We start from the raw sequence: 12,702 nt of genomic DNA, 5'->3' as shown, positions 1-12,702 counted from the left end.
TGTGGAAGAGTTTACTATAACATAGACGATTTTCTTGATGATACCACAGACTGGAAATGGAGCGATCACCCTCAGGCTCTTTAATTGTAAATGTTTATTGTACGATATTACATTGTAATTCATATTTTAATAAAAAAAGCTCGCTAAGTTTCTTGCGCCCGTTCTTCTCAAGTCAGGTTCTTCTGAGGCAGTCTAGTTTGAATTGGCTGTAGTTTTTGAGGATTTAAAATTTTGAATAAGTGATTTTGAATCACATTTTGTAAAAAATGTGGGAGTCAGCTCCGACGCACGACTTGAGTTTACTCCTCAAGAACGATTGTCTTTGAATAGGTACTAAACAAAATCAAGTCCAATGGGGTCGGTTACAAACAGACATACTTACAGCAGAAGACAATAAAAGCGTATTAATTAAAAAAAATATACTTAGATATTAATAGATATTGAAAAAAAAATAACTTCATAGTTAATGGTGATTTTTCTTATGGTTAGGTACCTAATTATTAAAATCTGTGATCAGCGCCATCTATCGAAAACCGTTATGTTGTCGTATTACTCTATAGATTCAGTGTTCGATTTGGAAAAACGAAACAGTTTATGAAAGTGAAACTAGATGATGTTTAATCTAGTATTATTTGTTTTTAATTTGAACTTTTATGGGGTTTCTGTGGTTCAACGCCATCAAATAAAGTTTAAAGTTTAAGTATATTAGCCACAACATTTCTTATTGCAAAATAAAATAATTTTCAAAAGTAACGCTAGGTGGCCGACAGGAAAATACACTGCTAATTGTTGCCTTATTTGTAAGCAGATAAAGTCTGTTTTTGTTTAAATGAGAAAAACGTTACTCTCCCATTTGATACGTAGGTTTTACTCTCCATATTTTACTCATACCAGGCGTCTTATATGAAAATCGACTCTTTAGGAGTAAACTCCAATAAAAATATTTGAATTTTAATACAACAACATTGGTGTCCAACTACTTCACGTATATTATTTTATGTTTTTTAAAGTGATAACCGTGAGGGTTCTAGGATAAATACACAAATACAATAAAACCTGAGAGTTGAACAAAGCAAACAATATTTTATAACGATACGTTACTCGAACGGTTATCTCAGTTGGTTAGAGCATCTGCACGGAACGCCGGAGGTCGTGGGTTTGAGTCCCGCATCATTCATAAATTTTTTTCACATTTTATTTGTGTACTTTACTGCAGATAAAGCGTCACCTGATATCAATGTAGCTGCAAAGAAGCCTTGAAGATGTATTGAATTGGTTGAAAAATAGTGAACTATTTAATTCAACTTCATCTATTTTTATGTAATTATCATAAATGTTTGAACTGAAAGCTTTTGAAGTGAAAACTTCTTTAGCATAGTTGTGATTTGAAAGTCGATGAAACGAAAGAGCGAGACAAATAAAACAACACATAAATTCGTAAGATTCAAAGTGGGAGAAAATGAGATATAAAGCATTATACAGTGTTTTAGTAACGGGCGATCATAGTTGAAAAAGAGATTATCTTATGTATGACGCGAGTAGATCTTAATAATTATTAAATACTGACGTCATGCGCACAACGTATTACATAGACACCAGGAGAACATAAATATGATAGCGGTGATAGGTATGTCTCTCATATCGGTTGAAAAAAAGGTTCATGCACAAAGCAGGTTTTACTTCTGACATATTGTGTACTTTGGGATCACATAGTGTCCTCCTTAAGTATTTTGTATTTAATTAATTTCAATGCCAAAAAACACGAAGCGTATGTTACAAAATTTGAAAGGTGCCATTGAGTGTCAAAATGTCATGCACTTAAGCATCTAATAGCTGCCGTAATAAAAAAAGCTGCTTCTTTTACTTGCTGGGCTACAAACCGATCAGAGCAAGATCCTCCGCCGCAAAACGGGCGCACCATGGTACATGAGGAATCAGACAATCCAGACGGACCTAAGAGAGCCAGGATGGCTAAATTCGTCGTGTCGCCGTCAACCGTCTGGTACGCGCGGCCACCTGACAGGCTCTGCTACCCGCACGATCTCATGCGAGACGAGGATGAAAAGTGACGTGTTTGCGCCCATACCGGCTGATCACGCTCAGTCTTCTTTGGGGCTGATTGCCAGGGTTCAGTCCGCGTAAACCGGCGATCACTCACCGGACTTGACACCAGAGCTAAGGCACTCCCTCAGTTCGAAAAGATTACCACAAAGAGAAGCATCCGCAACCCCAACAATTACAACTATTTATTTAGAAAAAGAGGACAGCAGGGAGACCGAAGCAGTCCCTCCAACTCCAATGATCCGTCAATCTCCACGGGGGGCGAGTGAAACCTGCTGCATGGGACGAGAAGTCCCGAACAGCATTTCCCTACCGTGCTTTAACGGGGTAGGAGAGAAGAATAATAGTTTATTGTTACGACTAGCAGCTAGTAATAATAATTAAGTAAAATAGCAGGAGCTTTATATTATTACTAGTTGCTAGTTGAATTGACAAAAAAATATTAAATATCCTAACAATATGGAAACAAATACTTTAAGCGCGTTTTAGAGTACATGCATAGTACTGGTTCTATCACCATCTATCGGCAAACGATGTAGACATACATAGTGCCGATATTGACTCTGCGCAATCTATCTCGAACAACGATGTTCGCAAGTTGTACTTATTAATTCACCATTATTTTATTTATCTAAGTGTAAACTTCTTTAACATTGTTGTGATTTGTCAGAAAGTCGATGAAACGAAAAAGTGACAATAAAAAGAGCAGACACATATATTATTATAACATTTAACATGGGAGATAATGAAGTAGGTAGCATTATTCAGTGTTTTGGTACCAGGCGATCATAGTTGAAGAAGATATTATTGTCTTATGTACGACGCGAGTATACCTACATTCTGACGCCATTCGCACGACGTGTTACTATATAGACACCAGGAGAACATAATATTATAATAAATTTTAGCGGTGATAGTAATGTCTTTCATAGCTGTTGAAATCATGTGTCATACTAGCAACACGTACCAGGACTTCATATGAAGTTTAGAGGTTCATGCAGAATGTAGGTTTCTCTTCTGACTTGTGTACTTTGTACGCACGCAATTTTTTTGTCGGAGGCGCTTGGCGCTCGAGCTAATAAAAGTATCCTTCAAAAAAAAGGATCTTGATTTATTTATTATAAGCACATCACCTATCAATATAACAATACGCTTTCCAATTCAATTTCTTAAACCATTGTGAAAATCAAAGTGAAATTGCTTGCAGCATGTCTCTGCATATTTTTATGGGCATACATAAAATATGCCGTTAAAACTTTACTACTAAGGCCTGAGAAAAAACCTTGGCATATACTCGTATGTAACAGTTTGTAGAGCTTTCTAGGTCAACGAGTACGGTAAGGGGGCGAGATAGCATGTGTTAGGGCTGCAGCCGATTGCGGGGCTTTGTTGAGAAGCTCAAAAACAAGGCAGCTAAAATATTTTTGGAGTTAACTCCATAAGAATCGATTTTCATATAAGGCGCCCGGTATGAAAAAAATATGGAGACTGAAATCTGCTCATCGAAATTTGATAGTAACGTTTTTCTCATTTAAATAAAAAATGAACTTTGTCTGCTTACAAATAAGGCAACAATTAGCATTATATTTTCCTGGCGGCCACCTAGCGTTACTTTTGAAAATTATTTTATTTTGCAATAAGAAGTGTTGTGGCTAGTGAAAGTTATTTCCCTAAACTTTATTATATGGCGTTGAACCACAGACACACTTTATCTTAGTTCAAATTAAAAACAAATAATACTAAATTAAACGTCATTTAGTGTCACTTTCATAAACTATTCCGTATTTCCAAATCGAACATTGAATCTATCGATAGGGACAACATAAGAGTTTTCGATAGATGGCGCTGATCACAGATTTTAATAATTAGGTACCTGACCATAAGAAAAATCCTTATGAACAATGAAGTTATTTTCATTTTCTAATATCTATTAATATCTATATATTTTTTAATTAATACGCTTTTATTAGCTTCTGCTGTATGTCTGTTTGTAACCGACTCCTTTGGACTTGATTTTGTTTAGTACCTGTTCAAAGACAATCGCTATTGAGGAGTAAACTCCAGTCGTGCGTCGGAGCTGACACACACGCTTTTTTTTCTGCAATCGTTTGAAAATAGACATAGTAAGAATTTATATAGCATGTACGTATCGCAGTCATCATTTAAATCTTTTATAGACCGGGTTACAGATACCTACATGGTTTTTTGAAGTGAAAACTTGTTGAGCACTTTTCTTGGGACGGGTATAAAATGTTAAACTCGCGTCAGGACACGTGCATACCAAATATTTAATAAAAATAAACAATTGTATAGCACGTTCTGGTAATCTCTCTTTTAAAATCTTTTCAATGCGTCTGTTATTATTAATTATGTGAATTTGAGAGATACACGGATATACATGGATTTGGAAATTAAGATTGAGAATGTTTAATGAATTTGCCGTTATTTTGCGGCTATCCATAATTATCCAAATGTGATGATTTACTAGACGAGTCCCGTTTTATAATTCGGAGAGTCAACATCACCTGAATATGCCTCGTGTAGAGACGAAAGACGTGTGGAATTGGTAAAAGACAAATATTAGAAATCTTTAAATAATAGTTATACTTGTATTTTATATTAATATATAAAATGTTTGTTAGTGAATGAACAATTAGAACAATAATTAATGAATGAAACGGATAAGTACGTCATCGTTTAAACGTAATATTCGTAATAGTAGAATAATATACTTATTTGTCAGCGAGGCAGCGTTTTATCGATGGCCCGATGATAGAAACAATAGCCGCTACATGTCGTTATTGGGCGTCAAATGCTATTTCCTGCAGAAATGGCGTTTGAGTGAGGTCTATGTTCAGTTCTCCACGATAAGTCATTTGTAATTTGACAGTGACTGATGAAAAAAAACCTAATTATAAGCACATATATTTTTTTTATGGAAGATATGTGGTTACCAGTGGGAGGCTCCTTTGCAAAGGCTAGATTATGAGAACCACAACGGCGCCTATTTCTACCGTGAAACAGTAATGTGTAAGCATTGTTGTATTTCGGTCAGAAGGGCGCCGTAGCTAGTGAAATTACCGAGCAAATGAGACTTAACATCTTCTTGACAAGGTGACGAGCGCAATTATAGTGCCTCTCAGAATTTTTGGGTTTTGCAAGAATTCTGAGCGGCACTGCAATGTGTGCAAGGTTTATCAATTACCATCAGCTGAATGTCCTGCTCGTCTCGCCCATTAATATCATAAAAAATATGTAATTAAGTCGGATGCTTTTTACACCATCCATGTGTAAGTTTTTTCCTTGTCTCAATTTAATGACCAGCGCTGAATGTACAGGAAAAGCATTATTCTTAATTATGAGCAATTTGTTGATAAAAAAATGTACGGATAATGCTATTTTTGTTTTTTTTTATAGTTATGCGGTATTATTATGTTAATATTATGTTTATTGCAAATTTATTTATTTATATACTAGACTTGCTAGACGCCTCATCCATCAATCTTTAAATAGATAATAATATCTCTACTTCACATATGTTGGCCTGGTACCAATAACAAAAACATGCTATGCGAGTGAACGCATAGACTACCAAAATAGAAATATTCTAGTGTATAGACAATGAAAACGTCATCATCATCATATCAGACGAAAGACATTAACTGCTGGACAAAGATTCCCCCTTAAGATCTCCACGATCACCGTGGAGATCTTTGGTCCTGCGCTACACTCTTCCAACGTATTCCGGCGATCTTGACCAGATCATCGGTCCATCTTATCATCCTACGGAACTTTCATGTCCAATATGCCCTGCCCACTGGAACTACAGTTTCGCAATCATTTGGGCTACGTCAATGGCTTTGATTCTCTTACGAATATCCTCATTTCTGATTTGATGTTGCAGGGAAACTCATAGCCCTCTGAGCAACAATGGGCTTTCTCATAAGGCCCATAGTTTGCGACCATGTCTACGTACCGTAAGTCATCACTGGCAACACAGACTGGTTGAAAATCTTCGCTTCAAACACTGCGGTATTTGGGACGAGAAGATTTTACGTAGCGTCCCGAACGCTGCTCATCCGATGCATCCGATGGATTCGACGAGTGACCTCTTTCGCGAAATTGGACGTTTCCCTCTCCATTGCCTCTGAGCGACCATGAGCTTTCTCATCAGGCGTTTGTAGCGACCACTTCTGCGTACCAAAAAAGTGTGCAAAAGATAATATCTTTAACGAAGATACATCAAGAAGATAGATCAGGAGAGAAGGAATCTATTGTAACAGTCACCTTTGCTTGTTTAACGCACGCATTCAGAAATCAAATCAATCAGGTTATCAGCTGGTTAGTATAATATTCTGGATTCTTCTATAAGTGTATGGAATGAACGTATTTCACTTTTTTTCTCATGCAGAGGGAAAGAAATAGCGCCTTATAATTTTTCATAACGTTTGCTTTTACCTACTGAAATCCCTCTGGCCACAACGTAAAATGTATTTCAATATAGATTATTGAAATTTTTGTTAGCAATCTAACAACGTTCGGAGGGGTGTAATTGTAACAGTTTGCTTAGGACGATTGAAATATTGACGGATGATTTGCGTATCTTGAAACGATTTATGTAATCGTAATTCTAGTTGGGCACATAGAAGCTACAAGATATATTAAATCAATTGAACTTTTCACATAAATACCTATACTATATAAATATACTCTTATATTAATAAGATTTAGTCTATCCATAAAATTGCAATTGGAAACATGTTTGGTACCAGTGCTTTGATTGCAATGTTCCAAAATTTCTAAATAGTAATCTGCTAGCTCCTGTTTTACCAATCCCTAAACAGAAAAAACAATTGATGATTTCGAAGTTTCGAGAATTGTGTTGGTTGAGACCGATGCTACGTATTGAGTGTACCATAGTGACAAGTCGCATAAATCAGTCAATACTTTCGGAGCTCAAAATAAAGAGACGACCGTTCATTGCGAACCAGATATCGGCCAGACAATGAGGAAGGGAGACGAAAATATTGAGAGTTTGTTGTTAGAAACACTTAAATCAAGAAATCACGAGGTCAATCTCCAGCACGACGTATTAACCAGTGAAAGGAGAGGAACCAACCCAAACGTTTTATGATATGGAGAAGAAATCGATGGTTGGCGTGCATTCGTGTTTGGATTTAAACCACCAACCTCAATTGTCAATCATAAAAGTCATGTTGTTCTCAACAATTCTCTTACATCATAAAGACAGCGAAATTCTAAGTACATTACAAAATCTCTGTGTAAATAAATTGAAAACAAAGTAAAGTATCATCTCTGTTGCAAAGCTTACTATGAAATATCAGATTAGCTTGAGAACAAAACAGCACCGAGCGGAATTTGCTCAAACTGGAACAGCGACAGTAGAATATTCGAGAGAACTTTTACGAGTATTTAATATTAAATTAATTTGGTTGAGGTTCTATAGTACCTAATTTAGTGTTTAGAAAGTACTTAAAAAAGGGGCCAAGTGCGAGTCGGACTCGCCCATGAAGGGCTCCATAGCAGCATGTAACATAATATAAAAGTAATATAGAAAGGAAAATGATATTAAATTATTTAAATGGGAAAGGCAAAAAATCTTTGCTCAAAATCATATAGTGCAAATGAGCTCTCATCATTTATACGTATTAAAAAAACTACTTACTAGATATCGTTCAAAACAATTTTCGGTATAAGTTTGCATGGTAATGTACTTACATCATATAATATTTTTTTACCACTTTGGAAGTGTCTCTCACGCAAACTATTCAGTTTAGAAAAAAAATTTATTTGAAAACTTAATATCATCTTTGAAGACTTATCCAGGTACACGTATGAGTTTCATGTAAAAAAAATATTTGAGTTTCAGTTCTAAATACGAACAACCAAAATTATTGTTGTTCTCTATCTTTGTATGAAAATGTTAACGCAGTTCACAGAATACATTTACTTACCAAGTTTCAACAGTGTAGTTCTTATAGTTTTGGAAAGAAGTGGCTGTGACATACACGGACAGACATGAGGAATCCATGAGGGTTCCGTTTTTTGCCATATGGCTACAGAACCCTAAAAACACTTAGAATTAATTGCAATTATTGTAGAAATTAGATTTATTTCCCAAGCGTGCATTATGCAGAATGTGGCGCAACCCTTACCGTGTAACTCAAGGTTTCGTTTTAGGCTTTCAATTCGCTTGAGCTCGCAACGTTTCAGTTCGTGTGGAAAAACCTTTTGTTTTTACGCCTCTATTCGTCTGTCTATTTATATTCTTTGAGTAATTTCTCACTAAACTAAAGTAAATACAATTGTCTTGTAACATTGTTAAGGCCTTTCTTCTTTTGTTTGCTAGTTATTCATAAAGTATAAAATAAATATATGTAAGAACGTTCATCAAACGAACTTTCATTACATATATAGTTTTGTTTGCAACATAGATTCGTTTTTATTAGTTGATTACTTCCGACCGTTCCCAATATTCAGTCTATCTCCGGTTTTGGCCTACGTGAGATAAAAATCGTAACTATCGTTGACTTTTATATCCCAATAAACTTATCGACGGTAACTCACCTTATCCGTACACGTTGGCTGTCAATGGGAGGATGTATAGCTTACCAGCGATAGAAGTTTGTATGGAAATTGCAATTCACGCGTTACAATATAGGGCGATAAAAATGACTTATCGGGTATATTGGGACAGCTTCAGATTATTGACATTAATTTATCTCTATCTGTAGAAAGTATATTGGAACGGTCGTTAATCGTACAGTTTTATGATTAAATTCAATACTAGCTAGTAATTTTATTCCTACTGTTAAAATAAGGAAAGTATAACACGCCGTCTTCTGACATTTAGACATATTTTACCTTCATTTTATCTTCTAAGAACAAATCAAAAATATTTAATATATTTAAAAGATTTCTCTCGAAACTATGACTTAATAATACAATTTTTCTTATTTTTTTTGATGAATTCTTTTTAATTTGTCTCTATTACTAGGCAAGGAACAGTTGTTCGATGATCTAGGATGTAGGTTCCACTGCAATTTATTCTTCTTCGTTATGATGCGTTACAGCAGCTTATATGAATCGTATTTGAGCATTAATAATAATAATAAAGAGAATAATATATTTATTTGCAAAAAACATAGTATTGGTGTTTAAATATTATAATAATGAGCTTATACGTTTTGCTAGCACTATTCCTAGCATGCAAATATTTAACTACAATGAATATCAGAATTTCATTTGCATAAATTCCTTAACACTATAAAAATTAGAATCATTTAGCCAACTATATAGTTTATTCTTAAATAATCTAAAATTTAAATTTTTAATGCTACTCGGTAACTTATTATAAACACGAATTACATACACAACTTTTATTGTATTTAGTCATTTTTGGAACATCATGTCTACATGAACGAGTATTTGTAGTTCACGTAGTTTCCGCAGACTTAGATCATTAGCTGATTAATTTTTTTTTTACATACATACAAACCTCGAAGATATAAAGCGACGGCAAAGGTAGCAATCCTAGTTTTTTAAATATGGGTTGACACGAGTCTCTTTAGTGCCGCTCACCAAGTCCCCAAGACAGACAGGACCCTTCGTCTTCCTAATAGTCAAGATTCGGAAGCGAAGGTCATAAACTATCACTTATCAGTCATTTATAGTGCTACGACAGAGCTACGACTATGTAGCACCGGTCCATAGCATTTGCTAATAGTACTTGAGTATACGCAGGCTATTGTTAGCCGACAAGACTTTGGACATTCATGTGTCATTTCCATGACCTATTTGAATTAAGTGATTTTGAATAAAAGGCAAAACGCATAAAAGCCATTTATTTTCTCAAAATTGATTCCTTTAGAATTCTTTTTGAAGTCATTTCTAATATACTAGATTCTACTACCGCTTCGGAAACAAATGGCGCTCTGAGAGGAAAGAAGCGGCACAGAGTTCTCTTTTTAATAAAAATGTACAATATTGTACAGTCATTTCTATCGCTATAAAATAATCATAATAGTCCCAGGCTATCCGATCACTTAGATATTCAGCTGTGGAGTAATAGGATTTACGATAGAGCCATTTTGTAATATAACATTTTAATTTATTTATAGATAATTCCTAAACAGTAGCTGGGACTTTATTATAAAAGTGTATACATTTACCCTAAAAGCTATTATGTTGTATCTCATGAAGCCTACTAGAATTGGTTACAAGCAATCCCTCCCTAGTGTTATAATAATAATTTATAGTGGTATAATAATTTTAATAAAATATACGATTTGATATGATATGACAGAATGAGGTGGTAGTTAGATTTTAATTCTTTTGCCATAAATATTTTTTTCTTACGACGTTTCATTTCTGTGATTAAGATCAAAAGTTCTTACTGAGCAGGTTAGTTTTCTTCTATAGCAATAATTTCGTTACTATCTATCAGATTAACTGGTTTCATTGCAAAATCGTCTTAAGAATTCCACGAAACCTATCTTCCTGCCAACTGAAGTACTCACACAACTTAGAGATCCGTAAATCTTGACAAACACAAATCAATTCAGTCGGGCCCCTGTATACACAAGGAGATTCCGAAAATCCCGCCTGTTTATATAACGATTTCGTAATACCGTATTTATGGATTGTATTTTATTTGGATATATTGGAAATGGGTAATGTTTTACGAATATATTATTTGTTATTCTTTTGGCCGATGGTTTTGATAGCTTTATGACTCTGAATTTTAGATAAGTATAAAAGTATGCTTGGTTTCCTGCGAAATCGAATCAGAAATGAGGAGATCCGTAGGAGAACCAAAGTTAGTTACCGACATAGTCCAATTCATTGCGAAACTGAAGTGGCAGTGGGCAGGGCACATAGTTCGACGGACAGATGGACGTTGGGGCACTTAGGTCCTCAAATGGCGACCACGTACCGGAAGACGCAGTGTTGGTAGACCCCCCACTAGATGGACCGACGGTCTGGTCAAGATCGCCGGAATACGTTGGATGAGGGCAGCTCAGGACCGATCGTCGTGGAAATCTTTGTGGGGGGGCCTTTGCCCAGCAGTGGACGTCTTCCGGCTGATGATGACGATGAAAGTATGTTAGTGGACTAAGTCGAATTTAGTGGCAATCCTGTTTATAATAAGTGTTATTAGACTAGTATGCAAGTCTTTACAATCCTTAAGACTCACATACTAATCTGATAACTTTACATTATTTATACGTCTGGATAGACTATGACAGCTATTAAAACGTCGAAAAAAATAGAATTTGGAAATAACCTCTAATTTTGAGAAATTCAGGCACACTAAACTTATATACCTACTAATATAGTTTATTGCCAACATTAAAACACCTTAGTGTTGAAATGAAATTCAGTACAACATTACAACACTCATTTGGGTGATGTAATGGTTACTAGGGCTGGCTTTTTCAATGTTAGCCGTAAGCTAACTGTTTCATAATCTTTTATAGAGGATTCATAATATTATGGGTGCTGTCTTGGAAGACGTCCACTGCTGGACAAAGGCCTCCCCCAAAGATCTCCACAATGATCAGTCCTGCGCTCCCCTCATCCAACATATTTTGCATGTGGTTTCGCACCAGAACAGCACCACCCCACCTCCTCCCGTGGGTGTCGTAAGAAGCGACTAAAGGATACAAACAACGGAGGATGGGCAGCAGCATCTTTCGAAGAGAGCACCACCATCAACTGCAATCGCTAACCCGCATCCCAAGCGTGGCAATTCAAGCAAAACCCCTCAAATTAAAAACATCACAGACAATGGTATGGTAAGCCAGTTACAATTTAGAAAAAATCGGGGTTGAGTAGGCTTTTTTTTATATGAGAGGGGGCAAACGGGCAAAAGGCTCACGGGATGGGGAGCGGTGAGGCAACCACCCATGGACATCCGCAACAACAGGTGTGTCAAGAAATGCGTTGCCGGCCTTTAAGGTGGGATTATGCTTTTTTCTTGAAGGTCCCTAAGTCGTATCTGTTCGGGAATACCGCTGCCGGTAGTTGATTCCACAAAGTGGCTGTGCGAGGCAAGAAAATTCGAACAAAACGCGCGGTTGTGGAATGCCAGACGTCTACGTGATGCGGATGGTACTTTGCACGTAATGTCCGATGGTGGAATTCAGCCGCTGGAATCAACCCGAACAGCTCCTCTGAGCACTCCCCGTGATAAATGCGGTAGAAGATGCAGAGAGAACCCACATCTCTACGCAATGCTAGAGAATCAAGCCGATCGTAGATGACTTGGTCGTCGATGATTCGAGCCGCTCTTCGTTGTATGCGGTCAAATGGAAGAAGCTGGTTCTGGGGAGCACCCACCAGAGGTGAGAACAGTACCCTATGGGAGGCCGAATTTGCGCCTTATAAAGTTGCAGGCGGTGGCTTTTAGTGAAGTACTGTCTCGCCTTACTGAGTACACCAAGCTTTTTAGAGGCCAGTTTAGCCTTCTCTTCCAAGTGACCACAGAACTGAACGTCGCTCGATATATCGACGCCAAGTATGCCAATACAGGCTCTGGCAGTTAGAGGAGTGATCTCGAATCGAAGGGATACGACAAAGGGAGACTTTTTAGTGGTGAACGCACAAACTTGTGTCTTC

The 12,702-nt window shown here is 36.5% G+C and overlaps 1 protein-coding gene across 4 annotated transcripts in view; it reads left to right on the top strand.

The window, feature by feature from the left end:
- The window catches only part of LOC126977273 (octopamine receptor beta-2R), a 272,543-nt gene that overhangs the window by 200,000 nt on the left and 59,841 nt on the right, over positions 1–12,702 (top strand). The gene's annotated exons all lie outside the window — the stretch shown is intronic.

The sequence above is a fragment of the Leptidea sinapis genome, chromosome 44, assembly GCF_905404315.1.
Source record: "Leptidea sinapis chromosome 44, ilLepSina1.1, whole genome shotgun sequence".
In the NCBI taxonomy this organism is placed as follows: Eukaryota; Metazoa; Arthropoda; class Insecta; order Lepidoptera; family Pieridae; genus Leptidea; species Leptidea sinapis.
Note: the sequence above shows the minus strand (reverse complement) of the source record. Positions and strands in the feature narration are given on the sequence as shown.